Source organism: Nomascus leucogenys, chromosome 3, assembly GCF_006542625.1.
Source record: "Nomascus leucogenys isolate Asia chromosome 3, Asia_NLE_v1, whole genome shotgun sequence".
In the NCBI taxonomy this organism is placed as follows: Eukaryota; Metazoa; Chordata; class Mammalia; order Primates; family Hylobatidae; genus Nomascus; species Nomascus leucogenys.
This window is the reverse complement of record NC_044383.1, coordinates 120,083,904-120,107,594: the sequence shown is the minus strand read 5'-3', so window position 1 is coordinate 120,107,594 and position 23,691 is coordinate 120,083,904. Positions and strand designations below refer to the sequence as shown.

Sequence of the window (23,691 nt, the reverse complement as noted above, 5' to 3'; positions counted from 1 at the left end):
CATCTATTAGGCATATCTATTAAAATCAACACATCCAAACAAAACTCATTAAGCACCTCAAGAAATCTTGCTCTATCTCCTTGTAATTTTGTGAATGGAGTGAGTCACAATTAATACTCGCTCACTTGAACCAGAAATTTCAGAATCATCCTTCGTCTCTCATTCTTCTCCTCTGCTTAGTTAACTTTTAATCTAGCTTTTCTGCATCCAAAGCAACAACGTTTTATTTTAGGCCAGCTCACATGTCATTATGGCTACAGGCTTCTAATGGAACTCTCTGCTTGCATTCTCCATGCTCTAATCCATCTACCAAATAGCTACCAGGATTATCTTCCTAATTGTCTCCCTATCTGAAGAAGCATCTCTTGGCTCTCTTAGAATGAAAAACAGAATCTCATCTGCTTGCCTTGGAATGCAGTGGACTTTCCACCCCCGATCTTCCTTATATAACCTAATCCTCCATTTCCAACACACCTTAACATTCTCAGCTTTACACCATTCCTCTTCCAATAACAGACTGTTTCCCGGTTTTATAGCTGCCTAAGTTGTCCTTTCCCCACTCCTTCAACTGGGAAACTTTTACGCATAATTGCATATTTAGTATGCAACTCATGTGAACCAAGCTCTGCGGGTAGACACTGGGAATACAGCTCAGAACAAAATGGTCAGGCAAGGAACTCTCATGGCAGTTATATTTCAGTGGAAGAAAAAGACAATAGGCTGACAAAATAATCAAGAGAATGTGATCTATGTTATAAAGGAAACGAGATAACGAAAGAGAAACTTCAGGAGGAATGATCCAGGGAAGGTCTTTCAACTTTCTTAAGAGGTAAGAAATAATTCTTGGCCAAGTGCGGTGGGTCACACCTGTAATCCCAGCACTTTGGGAGGCCAAGGCGCGCAGATCATGAGGTCAGGAATTCAAGACCAGCCCGACCAACATGGTGAAACCCCATCTTTACTAAACACAAAAACTAGTTGGGCATGGTGGTGTGCACCTGTAATCCCAGCTACCCAGGAGGCTGAGGCAGGAGAATGCTTAAACTTGGGAGGCGGAGGATGCAGTGAGCCGGGATTGCACCACTGCACTCTAGCATGGGTGACAGAGCACGACTCCGTCTGAAAAAAAAAAAAGAAAGAAAGAAAGAAAGGATCTTAAAAAGAGATCTTAAAGGATAAGAAGTAGCCAGCCATATGAAACACTGGGAGAAGAGCAACCTGGCAGAGGGCACAGCAAATGAATGGTACTGCTGGTGTTATAAGTGCTGAACTGCAGACACCAGGCTCCTTGAAGATACCAGTTTAATTTAAATGTGTGTCTTTAGAACTTGGCTGAATTGCTGGCATTTGGTCCTAAACTCAATAAAAAGTTGATGAATTAAATGAATACCTTAAGAACAACTGAGAAAATGGTTTGTGGGGTTGGGGGCAGGTTAAGTGTAAAGAGTAGATATCTTTCACGATAGCAACAAGAATCTGAGTAGCCTCAACCAACTCAAGTTCTCCAACAGTATCCAACTCTTCCCTTATTTCACTTTCTGGTATATTATACTTAGTGCTCCTACACCTAACAAGTTACTAACGGTTTTAGGTCAGACCCCCAAATCCTGAAGAGCAATTGTGTTCCAGGAGCTTTTACAAATACAAAAATATATTTCTGATGTAAGAAAAGAATTATTTTAATTAAAACACACCTACTGACCACCTTCAGCATTTGTTATATTCCCTTTTCTCATCCTCTGAAAGTTACTGTCTCCTTTACTTCATCCCCAAGGGTTCTAACTCACCCATGTTCTATAGCCTACAGCTATTTCCACTATAGCTGGTCATCAGAGAATGGCCACCCTGTCAGTCACTTCCAAGATATCAACCATTCAGTTAAACAGGGTGTGATGACAAAGCCATTTTTCCTCTATACCCAAAGAGACAGCAAAAATACATAACCAAGACAAACAAATTCAGAATATGGTTTCAGGCATCTGAAACTCTTCTAATTTTAATAGGCCAAAACCAAAAGCCTAGAAAGAGTAAATCAAGAGGCACGCATTCTAAATGTGCAGACAAATTAAATAATTATCCAAGTTGTTTTGTACTGCACACCGAAGTGGAAGTTTCAAGATTACTGGCCACAGCCAAGGAGTAGGGTTGAATTTCTTAAAATTTAAAAAAAAAAAAAAAAAAAAGGCTGGTCAGCCAAAGGCTTTCTCTGCTATACTGAGACCTACAGATTTCCATTAGCAATATAGCTTTTTCATCTGTTGAGCCACTCAGCATCCCTTACTGAGGGCCTCCCCCAGCCACCTCCCTACAAAAGAAGAGTAAAGAACAGAGTACCTTTAAGATTAGCATACCAATTTCTGTTGAGGAAGGTCTAATGAATTAGTCATTGTGCCTTCAATATGGTTGTCTGTGATCCCTGCAACCACCCTAATCTGTAACGAGCAAAGATCTTGGAATGTGGTCAACCCACAAGCAATTAAGGTATGCTCATTACAACTTTCCTAGGTTGTACATGCACACAAGTCACTGGAAATGCCCAGGGAACACACTGCAGCCATAAGTAGGTGAGAGGAAAAACACTTGCGGCTCACCAGAAGTATCTGACAAATTAAAAAGAATGGGGTGGTTCTTGTTCCACAAAAGCTTCAAGTTCATTAACTGAGTTTCAAACAGTAACAGGCCCTATAAATGTTGTCCAGTCATAATCAAATCTCCATCTTCATATTTGCACTTTTGGGTTACACATTGACTTTATTATGTTCATATCTGAAAGACAGCAACATCTGTCCCTGAAAAAGAGTGTGATAGAAAGAACACTAGGTGGCCAGGTGCAGTGGCTCACGCCTGTAATTCCAACACTTTGGGAGGCTGAGGCAGAGGGACCACCTGAGGTCAGAAGTTCAAGACCAGCCTGGTCAATGTGGTAAAACCCTATCTCTACTAAAAATACAAAAAAATGGCCAGGTGTGGTGGTGGGTGCCTGTAATCCCAGTTACTTGGGAGGCTGAGGCAGGAGAATTGCTTGAACCCAGAAGATGGAGGTTGCAGTGAGCCGAGATTGCGCCACTGCACTCCAGCCTGGGCGACAGAGTGAGACTCCATCTCCAAAACAAAACAAAAAGAAAGAAAGAAAGAAAGAAAGAAAGAAAGAAAGAAAGAAAGAAAGAACACTAGAGAAACATTAACAATGTGTTAGACAGAACTTTGTCTCAAAACAGGCAAGTTTTATTGTGGACTATAGTACTGATACCGTGGCAACCTGTTTTCCTAAAAATTTCCTAACACAGGCCAGGCATGGTGGCTCGTGCCCATTGGCCGTAATCCCAGCACTCCGAGAGGCTGAGACAGGCAGATCACTTGAGGCCAGAAGTTCGAGGCTAGCCTGGCCAACATGGGGAAACCCTGCCTCTACTAAAAATATAGAAATTAGCGAGGTGTAGTGGCGCATGCCTGTAATCCCAGCTACTTGGGTGTCTGAGGCACAAGAATCACTTGAACCTGGGAAGCCGAAGTTGCAACAAGCTGAGATGCCACCATTGCACTCCAGTCTGGGTGACAGAGAGAGACTCTGTCTCAAACAAAAAAAAAAATTTCCCAGCACAGTCCTTAGGGTGTCTAAAACTAAAGGAAATATATATCTCTATCTATTTGGTGCAACAGTCATGATCATTTCCTCTCTTAAACAGGAAAACAAAAGTCACACCTCTAAATACAAGCATATTTGCCAACCTCCTTAGTGTGTGGAAGCTTATAAAAACCAGCTGAAACAAATAAACAAAATCAGCACAACATGGAAAAAGGAATCATAACACTTTACCCTGTACATTTAAAGCAAAATATGCTTTTAATAATGTATTTTATATAAACCTCTATAGTATATATTTTATAAAAATGGATTTCAACTAAACACCAAGACCTGGATATTAGCCAGAATAGGAAAGAACAGTCTGTAATTCACTTTGTTTAGGCAGAAACATTTATTTTTAGTCAGCAGTTTCCAATGTCCACACAACTGAACTAAAACATTTGGACTTAACTTTTTAAAGTTAAACTATTTCAGCAGCAGCCTAAACAAAACTATAATTATCATATTATTTTCCTGATTAGGTAGCTTCAGTATTTGTTTTTAGCTTTAACATAAACAAATAATTTTGCTATCCTACGAAGTCATTCTTGAGCCACTTGAATTACTGGGGCAGAGCAGCAATTTTAGCTACTTCTAAAATTACAAAAAAAGCTACTATTAGAACATTTATAGTGGCACAGAAAGCTCACAATACATGGCTTTACACTGATACTAACAAGCTTCAAGTTTACCATCAACTAAGGTTATACAAGTAAAAAACAGTGCCTTCTAACGAAAGCCTAATTCTGTTAAATGAAACCATTGGGGTTTATTCCTTTTATTCAGAAGTATCATACAGCTAAACAAGTCAAGTCCACAGGGAAATAGTATTTCAATAGCTGCAACACGGTGCCAGCCCAGGCTTTGTTGGCCTTCCTCTTCCAAGAAACAGAGATGTCTCTCTTTACTTAGTCCATCTGCCATCAGTGATAACCAGATGCCTGTGTGACAATTCAAAACTTAAAAAAACTACTTCCCCTTCCTAAAGCCTAACAGCAGAGATGAGTCCAACAGTCAGTGATCAGAAAGAAAGAAAGATTTCAGTGCTCTAGTAGAACGCCTCCCAAACAAAGAAACAAAGCATCCAAGTGGTCCAACAGTTCACCTTTAATATAATATCCAGTGCCACTGCTACTAGCACCTGCTAATACTTTTTAAAGCTTTTAACTAAAGTTCTAAGTGCTTTATGCTTAATTCTCACAGCAACCCTGTAAGGTAGTAGTAGTATTAACTCCCTAGTACAGATGAGGAAACTGGGGCTCAGGGCAGTGAGAAAGCTATTTAATATTTAAGGCCATGCCATTAATTGAAAGCACAGCCATGATGCTGAACACAGGCTGCCTGCATCCAGAGTCCGTACTCTTTAAGTGTTGTACCAACCCCAATCTCAAGAAAACGTAACTGATTCTGATCAAAACTCTTCTGTCTCACAGTGAAAATACTTGTAATTTATCAGGAGCAGGAACGTTAACACCTGATTCTTTGGAACCATTTTATTAATGGAAACAAATTTTTTTACTGCTTTTAAGTAAGACTTAAGTTCTCACCTAGTGAGTTAAAAAACAAAAACATACCATGGGCCAATGTCTACGCACAGATGTCTACCTTGTGCTAAGCACAATTCAATGCTGAAATCATCCACATATGTCCTAAGAAAACTCTGTCCTTAACACACCATCTGGCTTTCAGTATTTTTTATTAATGGATGGTGAAAGTAACCAACAGCCAAACTTCTGTGCTGTACTTTTTGGTGAAATTTTAAACAGTTCCATTATTGACTCCCACATAAAGGCACATCTCTACTGCCCCAGAAACCACCCTATTGAGTTTTTTTTTTTTTTTTTTTTTTAACATTTAATGGGATCCATAGCAGCATGCTTCAACCCACAAAACCAGCCATTTAAATCAAATTCTCAACTTTATCACCCTTTAGTCACAGATGAGTAGAATTTCTGATGTGACCTGATTCCTTTCCACTAAAGACATACTTCCGGAATCTTGCTTTTTCACAACTATACAAATACACAAACTCCATCTGTCTTCTAAAGAAAAGATTGACTGGTTAATAATACAAAAATCAAATTTGTCTACGTAGCCTGGAAAAACCTCAGATATGTATACAGTCTCTCATCCTTTTGAAATTTCCCAAAGTGGTAGTCATGTGACAAGAGCAAATATCATGTCTACTCAAGTGAAGGTAGTCCACCATTATCTTTATTGTTTGAATTGGTTAGAGGCTCTAATCATGCTTGAGAAAGTGTCACTGCTTGTAATTTGCATGCCCACAGCCAGAATACAAAGTTGAAATTTTAGGCATCAAGAATCAGATTTCAAAAAGGTTTCCTTCATCCACTAGCTAACCTCTTGAAGTGAAATAAACAAACACGTATCTCCTTCTATTAACAACGTAATCTTCAAAATACACACACAGGGCAGGGACATACAATATGATGGCAACTCATATTCCTGATCCTCAAGAAACTTCTAGTTTAGCAGGCATGATGAAGTCCATTCACCAATAGCGACAGGACCAGGCAGTATGTAATGAAGAATTTAAAATTCATATTTGTGTCTGTCATGTTCTGTTACACACATATGTCATTTCTCTGCTACCTACAAGTGCACAAAAAGCACCTGAAGGGAAATACCTCTTTCATCCAGCTTTGTACACCTGACACGGCACCAGGCATACAGAAGGTGCAACAAAATGGATGTAAGTTTCAGGGTATCTTTATTAGTTCGAATGTCACAATACAGCTAAAATTTGAAAACACCAGAGATTTTAACTCAGAGACAATGTGGAAACATTCTACTATAAATTCTTCTAAAAATCAACTGCAATGTTTGTATTTTATAACGATAATTTCATCACATGGTCCATGATGAAACAGAAGGAAATCAATCACCTAGGTTATTACTGGTCTCCATCTAAAAACAGTCCTCACGTTCACTCAACTAGATTATACAATATTTTCTGATTTTTAAATAATGTGCCATATCCATGAGAAGAAATAACTCTCTCCAAAAACATTCAGCTATACATTTCATAAGTATTTGTTCTACTTCATAGCAAATTCTGCATTCTATATGTGTTCATCTACCCAAATGTTGATGTGACAATTTTCTATGTTAAGAATAACTTGGGGAAATTACTATAAGTAGTTCCCTCAAATTTGGCAGAATACAATTTCAGTCAAGACTGATTTTAAGAATAATTTTTTTAGAATAAGAATCATGAAAATCTAAGGTTCAATTTAAAACACAGAACAGGCTCTACAATACTTTTTAAAAAAGTGACCGTCTACAATTACAGTATTACCATTTGGACTTCTAACGTCTTTCATTCTGCTAAGTTCAAAAATTTTAATATACCTTATTTTAATATAAGCTCTTGAGTTTCAGCACAGGCTCTTAACCTGTTGTATTCACAACCAACAGTTACTCAGAATGAATACAGAACATCTAACGTGACCACTCCAATTTTCCAAATAAAGAAGAGGGGTACAGAAGGAAAATGCAACAGATAAAATCACATTAATGAAATGCATATGCAGGTGAAGGACGCATGTTGAAAATGCTGTAAGAAACAGAAATGATACAGCATAAAAAATCATTTTTGATTGGGACATGATTAAGAAAAGACAGTAACTAAACCACCACCAAAGTTAGGAGTATTGGGGCGGAGGAGAGCAGGGAAAGCAGACACTGCATTGTTAATAAAGGTGGAAGCTGGGGCTTGACCCTCACTCAAACAATGAAGAGACAGACAACGGCAAACCAGGTCTAGGTCAAGTGAGTCTGATGGCAGCCCTGAGGTTGAGGGACACTTCGTCAAGTCTCATATGCACAAAGATAATCCCAGGACTCAACATCCACAGCCTCAAGTATGGCTATCCCAGTATATCCTTCACAGAACTGCTACAAAGATTAAGCAACAGTCTTTGATGCATTAATCTATCTTTTTCTTCTTAGTGTCTTAAAATGCAACTTAAGTTTCCCAATGTTCACACTTTCCATCCTGTCCACTTCTTTGCACATGAAATTCCTTTAACAGACACTGGACCTCAATTCCATATTAAACGCTTAAGATGAAAACACCTGAGTTAAAGCTATATTCTGGCTAGCCCTCATTCAGGAATAAGCCAACCCAATCAAGGGCACATAGCAGTAGGTCACTACAGTTTCTGATATTGATTTTGAGGGCAGATGGTATGTAAAGAGGAGGCTGAGGAAAGGATGACACCTTTTTGCTTAGGAGAAGTCAGGTTTAACAAAAGCGGTGGGGAACAAAGGCTGTGGTTGACCTAATTGCTCCTATGATTTATCAATTTTATTTTCATCTTCAATCTTTAACTTTACATAAAGAACTTTGTATGTATATGTGGCCTTTTCATTGTGCTACAGGAAAACCTCATTTACTCACCTAAAATGATTTTGTAACGTATAAAACCATTAAGCAGCTTGTGATGTAAGACTAAAGAGGTAACATAAACTGATATTTCACTGGGCATACCAAACTGTGAATAATCCTTTCAACCAGATAGTGCTAACAGTCACTTCTCAATAGGAAGGAACTGCCATTTTCTCAAAGAGACTGCGAAATTATGCCAGGATGGCTGAACCTTCTTATATGTCTCTTTTTATATTTTCCCAGAGAACCCACATTGCTTACAAACAAACACACGCAAACCTGCTCCCTTGAGTCACAGTTTTAAGGCACTGTTCTAAACCCTAAATACAGAAGCTTATGCACTTACTGCCAGTGTCGCTTTGGAACTGCAGGTGACAGATGCAGTCAGAGAGCTCACAGATGTGGACTGACTGCAGTTTGAGTCTTATTGCAATGAGCACATTGACAGAGCCTGCAGATGCACATCTCGGCAGGAGAGATTTTCTTTTTAAGCCCTCATGCCCTATTAGATTTACTTTTAGGGCTTTTATTGGCTATTTTTATCACTTATCCCGACTCTCATCCCTGCTTAGCCCTACCCACAATTCATTTTCTCTTCTTCATTTCTAGATCCTTCTCCATCAATCCTAATTTTGGTCAAAAATAACAATAAAATAAAGCGAGTCTGCCGGCATTGCCAGAACCAGAAACCGATGAAGCCGCTTTTTGGGAGCTATTAGAGAGGCCGCTGTAAGTTTTCTGAGAAGCAACGGACCCCTAGCATCTTTGCACGGTCCCTCTTCCCCTGAGTGATGGCTCCGAGACAGATGAGTTATCTCTTTTCCCTGTTTTTCCCAGTGGTGGCTTAAACGAAAGATAACCCTTCTTTTCTTATCCTACACCAGGCTCGATAACGCTCCCAGGTACGGACGCCCCACCCCCAACCCGTTATTCCTAACGAGATCCCCAAATATCGCCCTGTCCTCTTCAGAACTGAGCCCTCCCTCGGCCACCGGACCCGTTTCCCCCACCTCAGCGGCTGCCCTCCAGTCGCCCGCCCCCACATATCCCACCCCAAGTCTGGCCCGGGCTCCGCACATGCCCACCCCGCGCCCAGACGCCCCGCACCCGGTGCTCAGGCCGCTCAGCCGCCCGCGCTCCCCGGGCCCAGGGTCGCCTAGGGGGTTACCGTGGGAAGAGGGAGCGGTGGCTGAGGACGCGGCGGCAGCGCTGCTGCCGGTTGCGTCGGATGCGAAGGAGAAGCTGGAGGACAAGGATGAGGATGAGACGGGCGCGCTCCCCAGTCTCCATGGAACTCCAGCCCCGGCCCGTTGCTAGGAGCCCCCGAGGCTCGGACTCCCTCTTCCTTGCTTTGTTGTTCCGGGTGCGAGGCGGCCGCCGCTTCCCCGCGACAATAAATAGACTAGACGCTGGGGAGCATAGAGATAGCGCACGTGGGCTAGAGCGCCGCCGGACAGGGCGCTCCTGGGTGCCTCGCTAGCCACTCATTTCCGGCTCTCACTGCTCCCGTCACTTTCCCCGTCCCCCGCCCCCACCCTTCCTTCCTCCTTCCTGGTCCCCAAATCAGGCACCTCCTGCCCACCCGCTGGGCGCGGTGGGGGGGTAAGAGGTGAGATGGGGGCGGGGCTAATGGGCATCGGACTGGACTTTTTTGTTTAAGAACCGCTTGAAAGGGTTCTGAAAACACCGTGTATCCCTTGTATATTTTTAGTTGATATTTAAACATGTGTAGTAATTTCTGGCATACAGCCGAATATTTAGGTGGACTTTTTTGTCAAAACCGTAGAACTTTTATCAGCTCATTAAATTTATACAAAAGGTCCTCCCCACCCCCCCATTATATAATTGCTAAAGCTAGTCCTTACCGACCAGACGAGACTTGTTTTCTGCCGGAAAAAGTCCTTCGCTTTTTCGGTCAAAATGAACCCGTTAATTTATGATGTCGCGATAAATTCCCCTAGTGAGATTCCTCCCTAGGCGAATTGGAATCCTGGTCTTAGAGCGACAGGGGATGATAGATGACAGACGGAGGGAAGGAAGGGGGGAGAGATGGAGACACAAGGTGTGGCGAGACGGAGGGATAACGCAGGAACGTATGCCACTTCTGTCGCCTGTCCCTTCCACATTCCTTACTCTACGTGGGTTTGCGATCGGGACTGTCCCTCGGGAACCGAGAGGCGGACCCAGGAAGGATGGGAGTGGGAGAGGGCGGATGCTGGCGAGGACTCAGGCCGCCCGGGGTAGGAGGACGTCTAGGAACGGAGACCCCCCGCGGCTCTGCGCCCAGGTAGCCCTGCAGGGGCCGGGGGACCCCGGGGGCGCACACTGGCCCGTTTGAACCGTCGCGCTGGGGCCCGAGTGCGTCCTCGGGGCCCCTCGGGGGTGGCCTGAGAGGCGCTGCCCGCGGGAGCGAAAATCGCGTGATGGCCCTGAGAGCGCCACGCCACGTCACGCCGCGCGGAAGCCCCAGGCTCCTGGCCCCACGTTTCCCACTCTCAGGCTGGCATCGGCCTCTCCACCAGAGCTCGGCTGCAGTCAGAAGCCTCTGGCGTTAGTTGAGGTCAATGGCAGCCCTGATTTAATTATTAAAAGACCACGCCGAGCCGGGTTCATGGGTACCTGGCCTCTGATTGGTGGGAATCAGATGAAAAAATGAAAATGCCACTGTCTTTTTAAAAGAGAAGACGTGGGCTGAATTCTTGGGGTTTTGGCAGTAGGCAACCGTTTAGGTATTTTATTATTTACGAGATCTCCAAGGATGCCTCTTGATTTTTTGCTTTCTCCTATGAGTGTTCAGAAACATATTCGAGCATTTGAAAGCTCTGTAGAATGGTGGAGTTTGTTTTCATTTCTGTACTAATTTATTTTTCAAGGGATAGTGATTATAGTTGGGTCAGGTTTAATAAAGAAAATGAACAAGAAGCTGGGTTAGAAAGTAATGTCTGTGTGGTGGTGGGGAGAGGACTTTTAGGAGGTAATATCTCAGCCAATTTCTAAAAGGGATGGGAGTGGGAAGGATGTATGTAGAGTGTTCCAGTCAGAGGGAACAAGATATGCTGAGTACTTGCTGTGCTGGGGTATTAGTGTGGCTAGGGCATCAGGAAACGGTGCAAAGGAAGAATGACAGCCATTGAAATTGGAAGGAAATGAAGGTCTTGAACTTTCAGTGCCTTGTAGACCATGGAAGGAGTTTGGACTTTCTTCCAAGTGCTAGGGAAAGTGGAGTTTTAGGCTGGAAAGTAACATGATTTGCCAAGGAAATGGCAGGGGAGACTCTCTATTCCAGTGGCTACTGCCACTGCTGAAAAGTCAACGTTACAGCAATGGCGACAAGTTCTAAGGTCCTTACGAGGCATTCTCCTTCAAGGGGACCAGCCAAATACCTAGAAGCAGGAATGTCAATTACTTTAGACTCTCTTTTGTCATGGATCAGCCAATAGTTTGCTTCCCTACATTAGTTCCACATTCTGGAATCGGATTTGGTTTTGCTGCAAGCGCTATTCCCATTATAGACCTATTATACTATTCGGGTGATGGTTAACACTAAAAGCCGAGATTTCAACCACTATGCAACATATCCATGCATCAAAACTGCACTTGTACTTCCAAATTTATACAAAATAATAATAATAATAATAGACCTATCACATTATCCCATACACCATTCCTCTAACCAAAGGCCATGGGCTTCACTGCTCTTATAATGTGACCCATTATTCAGGTGCCAGCTAGGAGACAATGCATTGTAAAGTTAGAATATGCAGTATATGTTCTTATCCAAGACTATTGATCAGTACAGAAATTGATAACCTAGAAATAGGAATTGTGATTGCTGACCCTTGTATTGGGGTTTTCTAGAAGGACAGAACTAATAGGATATATATATCTCTATCCCAATAGGATAGATATATATCCTGTTATATATGTATATAACTACTACTTAATAAAATATATATATATGGGAGTTTATTAAGTAGTAGTTAACTCACATGATCACAAGGTCCCACAATAGGCTGTCTGCAAGCTGAGGAGCAAGGAAGCCAGTCTGAGACCCAAAGCTGAAGAACTTGGAGTTCGATGTTCAAGGAAGCATCCAGCATGGGAGAAAGATGTAGGCTGGGAGATGTAGACTGTAAGACAGTCTAGCCTTTTCAGATTTTTCTGCCTGCTTTTTATATCTTGGCCATCCTGGCAGCTGATTAGATGGTGCCCACTCAAATTAAAGGTGGGTCTACCTTTCCCATCCCACTGACTCAAATGTTAATCTCCTTTGGCAACACCCTCACAGACACACCCGGAATCAATACTTTGCATCCTTCAATCCAATCAAGTTGACACTCAGTATTAACCATCACAACCCTAAAATGTAGAACTGGCCTAGTAAAGGAGGTGGGGACAGTGAGGAGTCATCCATCCCAGGCTTGGAAATTAGCAAGTTTTATTGGTTTTATCAGTGCTACTAAAAATGTGATGTACAATGTGATGTACAGACCAAAGCCAGTCTGCAAGCTCTACTAGTCAATAATGAGATATAGAAAGTGAGAGGAGGATTTGGAAACGTTTAATAATTTGACATCACAGGGCTATCTAAGCATGCAGTTTTGTATTTATGAAAATATTTGTCTGCAATGGGCTGGTAATTAAAAATAATCCAAAAATTGATTCTTCACCCTAGAGACTTTGAAAGACACTGGTAGATTATTTGTTACGCTCAGTAAGGCTCTAACTTTAGGGAAATGGGCAAAAACAAAACAAACAAACAAACAGGCTATTGGAATATGTTGGCTACTTCTTGCTTCAGTGCCATGAGAGAGACAAACTAGCTCAGCATGGGCTTTCTGAAAGAAACCAGCAATAGTGAGATATAAATTACAAAGCATTGTTGAGGAGCTCTTTTGCTAGTGGTTTAGTTATCCTATATTCCTAAGGATCAGATAATACCTACTCTGCCAAGTGAAATAACGAAAATTTCTGCCGTCCATAAGTTAATACACTAAGTAGGAATTAGCAATGGAGTCATGGATGCTTCATTCCTCAGAACTCTTCCCAAATATCTTGTGCTATGCTTCCTTATCAATGGAAAAAGGTAATTTCTCCCATTATACCAGTTGAGTGGTATACAACTTAAGGATTGGCATCCAATACAATAACCTAGCTTCATAATCCCAGCCTGTTCTCTTCCTCACCCTTGGAGAGCCTATGACAAAAGCCATTGAACTAAGATATCCAGGGAGATTTCATGGAGCTGCCAGGCTAGTTTTCAAGAGATCAAAACAGGAAGGGTAGGGTCCATATTTGAACCTCAAGTCTTAGTGAGATTTCTGATAACAAGCTAATGGATTTCCCCAAATGACACTGACTGGCAGCCAAGTCAAGTTTTAAGGTATCGCCAGAAATTCCTCCTCAGCCTGGCAAAAGGTACCTACTGTTGTGCTGTCTTAAAGGCAACGTCCCAGTCTCCATTCCTGGTAGAAAGATGGCTACCTAATGGCTGCTGGGATTCCTTTCACTACATCTCTAAGGCAGGATCTTTGAGACAAGGAAAATCTTGACACTTTGCTTGGCTGACAGAGATCTTGATTCTTTGCCGTAGAAGCAAAGTCTTTCTTTTTTTTTTTTTTTTTTTTTTTTTGAGACAGAGTCTCGCTGTTTCACCCAGGCTGGAGTGCAGTGGCGCAATCTTGGCTCACTGCAGGCTCTGTCCCCTGGGATTCACGTCATTCTCCTGCCTCAGCCTCCCGTGTAGCTGGGACTACAGGCGCCCGCCACCTCGCCCGGCTAATTTTTTGTATTTTTAGTAGAGATGGGGTTTCACCGTGTTAGCCAGGATGGTCTTGATCTCCTGACCTTGTGATCTGCCCACCTCGGCCTCCCAAAGTGCTGGGATTACAGGCGTGAGCCACCGCGCCCGGCCAGAAGCGAAGTCTTTCTTACTCTTCTTAGTCTTGTCCAGCAGGATATGGTATATGCTCACAACCATTGTATGTTGCTTTTCCTTTTTCTGTTTTCTCATTAGTTTTTGTTATCTAGTGCCCCCCACCGCCTACATCTTTAACATACATTTGTACTCTAGGGATAAATTCATTATGCATTATTAGGCACATCTGGACCTCATCAAGATTGACAGTACTCAAAGATCCTGAATTTGAGGCTGGATTCAATATCGGGATGTGACTGAGTTTTCTCCTCTCACTAGGGAGGGACTGGATATGGAGAAACCGGGGGGATGTGTGTGTGTGTGTGTGTATGTGTGTGTGTGTGTGTGTTCATGCATGCACTGAGCAGTCAAAGGGTGAAGCGTAGGGAACATTTTTGTTTTGTTAGCCCAGAACTCCTCTCTTCTTTTGGGAAAAGTGCTTCTCCTTATTTTGGGAGAACTACTTGGGAGAACTACTTTTCTTCTCTGCCTATCTCCAGTCTAATGAGAGACCAAATGGGAGCTGCAATAGCCACGGTGGTTGACAGAGGTAGTTTTTCGACCTAAGCTAGCCAGCTGTATAGTACCTGTGCTGTAATTTATTTATTGCCTCTCAGTTCCAAATTCACTTTTCATGCTTGCTCTGCATAGATGGATCTGACCCCTTAAAATAGGCTTCTACTACTTCTTTCAGCATTCTCTATGTGGTAGGTAGGTCTACCTACCACAATGGTAAGTTCTGTCCATAGAGAATGCTAGAGAGGCATTGAAATAGGAAAGGGTTTACTTTCTGGTTCTAGCGTGCTTCCCTGACAGGCTCCTGCAGCATGGAAGGCCTCTCTAGAATCCATCTTCTGCAGCACAAGTGGCTATCCCAGCCCTAGTCAGGCGCTCCTGATAGTGGTGAAGGCAACTCCTCCAGGTGGGCATAATTCAAACAGTACATTTGTTTACCCAGCATGTCTGGAGCGAGAGATGACCAGAATGGGCAGTGGCTAGTGATTTGTATAGATAGTCTGTGACTTGGAAAGAATGACATTGAAAAATAGGCAACAAGGAAGTGTGGGAAAGAGATATCTGGAAGGACTTACGTGAATATTTACAAACTATAAAGTGTATCTGCTACATTAAATGTATCCATTGCTGAGGAGACTCCTAATAATCAGGTGGACACTCCGTGGATATCAGTCAGCATCTTTGCCCAACCAGCCAGTGCTTGCTCAGTGGGCTTATGAACAAAGTGGCCATAGTGGTAGAGATGGAGACTATGCATGTGCTCAACAACTTGGAATTCCCCTTTCCAAAGTTTACCTTGCCAGCACTACTGCCAACTGGTTAATCTTTCAAGAGCAGAGAACAACATTCAGTACCTGATATGGCACCATTCCCAGGGGTAATGAACCAGCCATCTGGTGGCAGGTTGATTACATTGGACTTTTTCCATCATAGAGGGAGCAAAGATTCATCTTAATTGGAATAATCACATATTTTGGAAATGGATTTGCCTTTACTGCTTATAATGCTTCTGCCAGCACTACTATCTGTGAACTCACAAAATGCCCTACCTACCATCAGTGCTTTCTACTCAACATTGCATTTGATTAGGGAACTCATTTCACAGCAAACGAAGTGCAGCAATGGATCATGCCAATAGAATTAACGAGGCTTACCATATATACCATCACTTGAAAGCAGCTGGCATAACTGAATGGTGAAATGGCTTACTGAAGACTCAATTATGATCTTAGCTGGAAGACAATACCCTGGAAAATGAGTTTCTGTCTTAAATGATATGTTTTGAGTCAGAGACCATTATATGTTGCTGTCTTTCTCATAGCCAAGATACATTTGAATCTAGTTATGGCAGTAAAGAGTAGCTCTTCTTATAGTACCACCTACTCTCAGAAATTTTTTCTTCCTTACCTGGAAACTCTGTCTTCTGCTGGTTTAGAGAACTCAGCCTCCAAGGGAAGAGTGCTTCCATCAGGAGATGCAACAATGGTTTTGCCATAATAGACTATGAGACTACCACTTGGCCATTTCCTTACACCACTGAAGCAAAAGGCAAAAACAGGAGGTAATCCACTGGCCGGAGCAATGGATCCTGATAACTAAGAGGAAATTGGCTAGCTTCTAGACAATGGGAGCAAGGAGTATGGTCTAGAACCCAGGGGATCCTCTAGGGATCCTCTCAGTACTTCTGTGTCTGGAATTGGTGGGTTCTTGGTCTCACTGACTTCAAGAATGAAGCCGCGGACCCTTGCGGTGAGTGTTACAGTTCTAAAGGCAGCGTGTCCAGAGTTTGTTCCTTCTGATGTTCGGATGTGTTTGGAGTTTCTTCCTTCTGGTGGGTTCGTGGTCTCGCTGGCTCAGGAGTGAAGCTGCAGACCTTCGCAGTGAGTGTTACAGCTCTTAAGGCGGCACATCTGGAGTTGTTCGTTCCTCTCGGTGGGCTCGTGGGCTCGCTGGCTTCAGGAGTGAAGCTGCAGACCTTCGCGGTGAGTGTTACAGCTCATAAAAGCAGTGTGGACCCAAAGAGTGAGCAGTAGCAAGATTTATTGCAAAGAGCGAAAGAACAAAGCTTCCACAGTGTGGAAGGGGACCCGAGCAGGTTGCCGCTGCTGGCTGGGGCAGCCTGCTTTTATTCTCTTATCTAGCCCCACCCACGTCCTGCTGATTGGTAGAGCCGAGTGGTCTGTTTTGACAGGGCACTGACTGGTGTGTTCACACACCTTGAGCTAGATACAGAGTGCTGATTGGTGTGTTTACAATCCGTGAGCTAGACGTAAAGGTTCCCCACATCTCCACCAGAGTAGCTAGATACAGTGTCGATTGGTGCACTCGAGCTAGACACAGGGTGCTAATTGGCGTGTTTACAATCCGTGAGCTAGACATAAAGGTTCCCACATCTCACCAGAGCAGCTAGATACAGAGTGTCAATTGGTGCACTCGAGCTAGACACAGGGTGCTGATTGGCGTGTTCACAATCCCTGAGCTAGACATAAAGGTTCTCCACATCTCCACCAGACTCAGGAGCCCAGCTGGCTTCACCCAGTGGATCCTGCACCAGGGCTGCGGGTGGAGCTGCCCGCCAGTCCTGCGCTGTGCGCTCGCACTCCTCAGCCCTTGGGTGGTTGATGGGACTGGGCGCCGTGGAGCAGGGGGTGGCGCTCGTCAGGGAGGCTTGGGCCGCACAGGAGCCCATGGAGAGGTGGGAGGCTCAGGCATGGTGGGCTGCAGGTCGCGAGCCCTGCCCCGCAGGAAGGCAGCCAAGGCCCGGCGAGAAATCCAGCGCAGCGCCAGTGGGCTGGCACTGCTGGGGGACCCAGTACACCCTCCGTAGCCACGGGCCCGGATGCTAAGTCCCTTATTGCCCGGGGCCAGCAGGGTCGGCCGGGTGCTCCGAGTGCAGGGCCCGCCGAGCCCACGCCCACCGGGAACTCCAGCCGGCCCGCTTGCGCAAGCGCCGCACGCAGCCCCGGCTCCCGCTTGCGCCTCTCCCTCCACACCTCCCCACAAGCTGAGGGAGCCGGCTCCCGCCTTGGCCAGCCCAGAAAGGGGCCCCACAGTGCAGTGATGGGCTGAAGGGCTCCCCAAGTGCCGCCAAAGTGGGAGCCCAGGTAGAGGAGCCACCGAGAGCGAGTGAAGGCTGTGAGGACTGCCAGCACGCTGTCACCTCGCACTTCCATGTCCAATATTAGGATAAATGAAAAACACAGCAACTGAAAATAAAAGGTAGGGTGTTTGAAGACTTAGACCTTTCGGAAACGAAGGTTTGGATTACTCCATCAAGAATCCTGACCAGCTCAGTTTCTGGCTGAGGGCAGAGGAAATACAGAATGGGTAGAGGTGGGGGGAAAGCTGTAGATGTCAGTTATGGCCTTGTGAACAATTATAGAAATGAGGAATTATAGAAATGCAGTAACTTTACATATTTTCTATTTGCTTATTATATGTATGTGTTGATTTGTATCTACTAACCATTTTCTTTTCACTCCTTCCCCATTTTAATTTTTTATTCAAACTCTTGGCACTTGTGTTATTTTCCTAGGGGTGCTACAATAGAGTTACCAAAAACTCGGTAGCTTACAACAGAAATCTATTTCCTTACAGTTCTAGAGGCTAGACATCTGAAATCCAGGTGTTAGCAGGGTTGGTTTCTTTCGGAACCTCCGAGGGAGAATGCGTTCCAGGCCTTTTTCCTAGTTCCTGGTGGCTGCCTGGCAATCTTTGGCATCCTTGGGATTTTCATGCATCACTCTGATCTCTGCCTTATTTCACATCATTTTCTCCTCTGAGTGTCTCTGTGTTTCATATTCCTCTCTTCTTTCTTTAATAAGGACACCAATATTTTAATTCAGAACCCACCCTAAATCCAGGATAATCTCAAGATTTTTTTTTTTTTTTTTTTTTTTTTTTTTAACACAAAGTCTGGCTCTATCGCCCAGGCTGAAGTGCAGTGGCACGATCTTGGCTCACTGCAACTTCCGCCTCCAGAGCTCAAGCTATCTTCCCACCTCAGCCTCCAGAGTAGCTGAGACCACAGGTGCACACCACCATGGCTGGCTAATTTTTGTATTTTTCGTAGAGATGGGAGTCTCACTATATTGCCCAGGCTGGTCTCGAACTCAAGTGAGCCACGCATTGCCTCAGCCTTCCAAAGTTCTGGGATTACAGACATGAGCCACTGTGCCTGGCTGATCTCAAGATTTAATAGCATCTTCCAAGACTGTTTCCAAATAAAGTTCCAGTCCCAGGTATTGGGGTTTAGGACTTAGATCTTTTTGAGGCCACAATGCAACTTTCCACAGAAGTTAACTTCACAATTTGTCTTTAGGTAACAATATTTGGTGGAATTGATTATGAGGATTAATAATATAGCCAGTGATGGATACAATTACTCCCAGGACTCCCTTTCCTCATTCTGGGGAAAGCATAAACTTCACTTGTAAGAAGATAGCTGTATCTTATTACATAGAAAGATAGCATTCTTTGTTGCAGAAAGGTGCATATGGAAGCTGAGTAGTCAGGTGGGTTTCTGAAGTGCATGTGGCTGCTGCAATGTGAGCAGCTTCTCTGGCATCTGATTCTTGCAGCACATGCAGCTCCTCCAGTGCCCAATTCCTGCAACAACATCCCCACCTCTGCCCTGTCAGGTGCCTCTAGTGAACTGCTTTCCCCAGTACCTAGAGGGTGGATTTCCAGTCTGTGAAGCATCATAGATTCCAAGGCATTCAGTGAGCCCTGGCCATGCCCTCTCCAATAAGGGCTGGAGCTCAGCCATTATGAGGGGGAGCAGGGGTGGGGGGGAGGTTGAGGGGGTGGCAGGACATGAAGGGAAGCTCTTTGGGTGCCCCATCTCAGCCCTAGGAGTACTACCTGCACCTTATACATACTATTTATATATTTAGAGTTTTCTTGCCTTCTTCCTAGATATTTGCTCAATACTCCAATCCCCTGCTATAGTTTAAAATTCTTTATATTATTGTCTCTATTCAAATTACTGTATGGTTTACCTCCCCTGACTGGACTCGTTACCCCACCTTCCTGGCCACTGTGATTGGTGGGAAGAAGGTATATGAGCAATCCAGACCAAAGAGTATCCTACCCAGGATTAACTGAAGTGCAGCTAGGAAAAAGAGCAATTTCCTTTTCTGGTAGTAAAACTGGGAGGATGAGAACTGAAAGCAATAGGCTGACATATCTTCTGTGAATATGAAGATGATATGCACTAGCGGATAACAAAGCTGACATGCAGAGAGCAGCAGAGATAAAAGGTGGAGAGAAAAGAAAAGCAAGTGTAATACTACTTGCACCAAGCTTGTCCAGCTCGAGGCCTGCAATTCACATGTGGCCCAGGACAGCTTTGAATGTGGCCCAACAATAATTTGTAAACTTTCTTAAAACACTATGAGACTTTTGTGATTTTTTTTTTTTTTGCTCATCAGCTATCATTAGTGGTAGTGTATTTTACATGTGGCCCAAAACAGTTCTTCCAGTGTGGCTCAGGGAAGCCAAAAGACTGGACACCTCCTGACTTAATGAAAAGCTCAGTAGTGTGAAGATACCAATTCTCCTCAAATTTGCTACAAATTTAATGTTATCCCAATCCACAGCCAATGATAATTTTTATAAAATTAATCAGATTCTAAATTTCTTCTGGAAAAGAAAATGCAAGAGCACAACAGAAAATTTTGGAAAAAAAAATACATTAAGACTGCCAGGGACCAGGCACAGTGGCTCATGCCTGTAATCCCAGCACTTTGGGAGGTCAAGATGGTAGAATCACTTGAGGCCAGAAGTTTGAGATCAGCCTGGGCAACACAGCAAGACCTCGTCTCTATAAAATATGAGTAGTCCTAGCTACATAGAGACTGAGGCAGGAAGATTCCTTGAGCGCAGGAATTCAAGGCTGCAGTGAACTCTGTTCATGCCACTGCACTGCAGCCTGGGTGACAGAGTAAGACTTTGTTGCAAAAAAAAAAAAAAAAAAAAAAGAAAAGAAAAAAAATTTTTTTTTTAAACCTGCTAGCCGGGTGTGGTGGCTCATGCCTGTAATCACAGCACTTTGGGAGGCCAAGGTGGGTGGATCACTTGAGCCTAGAAGTTTGAGACAAGCCTAGGAAACATGGCAAAACCCCATCTCTACAAAAAATACAAAAATTAGCCGGGCATGGTGGTATGCACCTGTAATCCTAGCTACTGGGGAGGCTGAGGTGGGAAGATCGATTGAACCCAAGAGGTTGAGGCTGCAGTGAGCCGTGATGGTGCCACCGCCCTCCAGCCTGCATGAGACCCTGTCTCAAAAAAAAAGGAAAAGAAAAAACCTGCTAGATACAAAACACACTGAAAAGCAATAATAATTAATATAGCGTAGTATTGGGACAGGGATGGACAAAAATATGAGTGGAAAATAATAGAAAATACAGATCCATGTGTTTAAGGAATCTAGTAAATAATAAAGGTGGCATTTCAACTCTGTTGGAAAAGGATAAACTATTAATAAATGTTATTATGTCAATTTGCTATTTTAAAAAATATATATGATAAGATCTTTATTTCATAACAAAAATAAATCCACATGGGTTCCCACTATCTCTGATCTTAGGCCACTTTTGGAGGTGTTTTTAATGAGATGTGCCAAATGTATAGGTTTCAAAGATCCTCAGCTCTGTTAGGTTTTATTGTCAAATCCGGATCCAGTATCCATATAGTTTATTTATAAGTCATTATACATAAATACATTTTCTTTGTAGAAATTCAGTACACACACACACACACACACACACACACACACACACACACACACACACAGATTCCTTTAGTCTTCTTACTCCTGCCATTCTACTTTCCTCCTCAGAATTAACACTTGATATGATATCTACTTTAAATAATTCAGAAATTATCCATTGTGCCAGTCTTCTGGTTTTTAGTGCTGCTATGAATTAATTTTTATGTTTCTATTTCTTGTTAATTTAATTAAATTTTGAAAGAGTATGGAGATAAATATGTACTTTTTAAATTGATAATAATTGTACATATCTTGGAGTACAGAGTGATGTTTTGATACATTGTATGTATCAAATTACATTGTATAGTAATTAAATCAGGGCACTTAGCAAATCTATCATCATTTATCATTTAAGTAACCTTCCTGAAACAAAAGTTCAGTTGGTTATTTCAAAACTAATTCATTTTACAACTAATATAAAACTAATAAATATTAACACTATTTGAAAATATATAAAATCAAAAGTTATTTTGAAAATGCATTTCAGCCCAGGTGCAGTGGCTTACGCCTGTAATCCCAGCACTTTAGGAGGCTGAGGTGGGTGGATCACCTGAGGTCAGGAGTTCAAGACCAGCCTGGACAACATGGCAAAACCCTATCTCTACTAAAAATGCAAAAAGTTAGACAGGTGTGGTGGCATGTGCCTGTAATCCTAGCTATTCTGGAGGCTGAGGCAGGAGAATCACTTGAACCCTGGAGGCGGAGGTTGCAGTGAGCTGAGATTGTGCCACTGCACTCCAGCCTAGGCAACAAAGGCGAAACTCCATCTCAAAAAACAAAGGAAAGAAAAGGAAGTGCATTTCAGCTGGGTCCAGTGGCTCATACCTGTAACCACAGCACTTTGGCAGACTGAGGTGGGAAGATCGCTTAAGCCCAGAAGTTCGAGACCAGCCTGGGCAACATAGTGAAACCCCGTCTCTACAAAAAAATTACAAAAAAAAATTAGCTGGGTGTGGTGGCACTTGCCTGTAAATCACATCTACCCAGGAGGGTGAGGTGGGAGAATCACTTGAGCACCCAGGAGGTTCAGGCTGCAGTGAGCTGAGATTGTGCCACTGCACTCCCCAACCTGGGGGACAGAGTGAGACCCTGTCTCAAAAAATAAAATAAAACAAAATAAAATGCATTCCACTATGTAATGGCGAAAAAGCTACCTACTTTATTTACACTCTAGAAACTTTATCATGCATACTTAACTCTATTAAGTTGGGGGAAGAAAGTGGAGGTCAATGCAAGAGGAATGTCCTTAAAACTTGTATTGTTTGAAAGAGGAGTTAAGGTGTGATTAAATTTCAGATCTTGGTGTTAAGTAAGAGTACTAAGACTATTACCATCACAAGAGAATCAAAATAGAGCATAAAAGTAGAGTATATAAGTTTTCATCTAGTAAAAGGCAAAGATGAAATAAGAAAACAAGTGATTAAACAAATATTGTATAAAGAAAATCAGGAGAGGAGAAAAAAGAAACAGAAAAAGTAGAACAAATAGAAAGCACAAAGAAAGAGAGTGGAAGCAAGTTCTAAATGTAGTAACCATAATATGTGTAAATAGATTAAATTCACCCTTAAAAATACAGAAATATAATAACAATGGAACAATATAATAATGGATGAAAATAATTCAAGAATTTTTTTGTACAAATATATTGAGCTAAAATAAAGACAGAGATTGTTCTGGTGGACTAAAAAAGTAAACAAAAAACCCCTCTATTGTCTCCACAAGATTCTTTATATTTAAAGAATGGAAAGCTAAAAACTAAAAAGGATTTCAGAAAAATACTAACCAGAAAATCCAGTAGCCATGTTGATATCAGACAAATGTTTTGCTGATATTTTGCTTGCACAAAAATCACATCTACCCAGGAGATAAGCAAAAATTAATAGATACACCGTTGTTACCAAAACGCCAAGGGGTTCATCTAGGTCCTGCTGCTTACTGCATGGAAAGCCAGTCACTGAGAGGGCAAGTATTGCCAAGGAAGAAGGCTTTAATTGGGTGGTGCAGCCAAGAAGATGGGAGCTCCATCTCAAATCCATCTCCCTGACAGACTAAAATTAGGGATTAATATAGCAGGGAAGAAATGTAACAATGTATAGAAAAACAGGAACTCAGGAAGCCTAAGGAATCAAACATGATGATTGAGGGGCTTGGTGTGTCATTGTCTGGATGCAAACAATTGCTGAGTTTCAGTTCTTTGATACTTTTTGAGAGGCCGGAGGGTCCTTTCTAGAGGAAGAAACTCAGATAAAACAAATTTAAGTTTCAAGCTTTAAGAAGATCAGGAGGATCAATTTCTATGTTTATAAAAACACAAAAACAAAAAATCTATCTATGTGACTATTGGGTTGATTTCACAATGAGAAACTGAAAAATTTATATTGCAATGAATATGCCAATAATAAACCTTTCTGAATAAGACAGATAAAAGTAGAGATATAGAAGATTTA

General features: G+C 42.7%; 1 protein-coding gene across 2 annotated transcripts in view; it reads right to left on the bottom strand.

Moving 5' to 3' along the window:
• The window catches only part of TBPL1 (TATA-box binding protein like 1), a 35,407-nt gene extending 24,942 nt beyond the window's left edge, over positions 1 to 10,465 (bottom strand). Inside the window, exon 1 of one of the 2 annotated variants that reach the window (XM_003255743.4) lies at positions 9,902 to 10,465. The gene's annotated coding sequence lies outside the window, so the exon portion shown is untranslated. Of the gene's footprint in view, positions 1 to 9,204; positions 9,471 to 9,901 lie in introns of those variants that run through there. The other variant, XM_030809706.1, reaches the window with a different exon arrangement.
• Between the last annotated feature and the right edge of the window lie 13,226 nt (positions 10,466 to 23,691).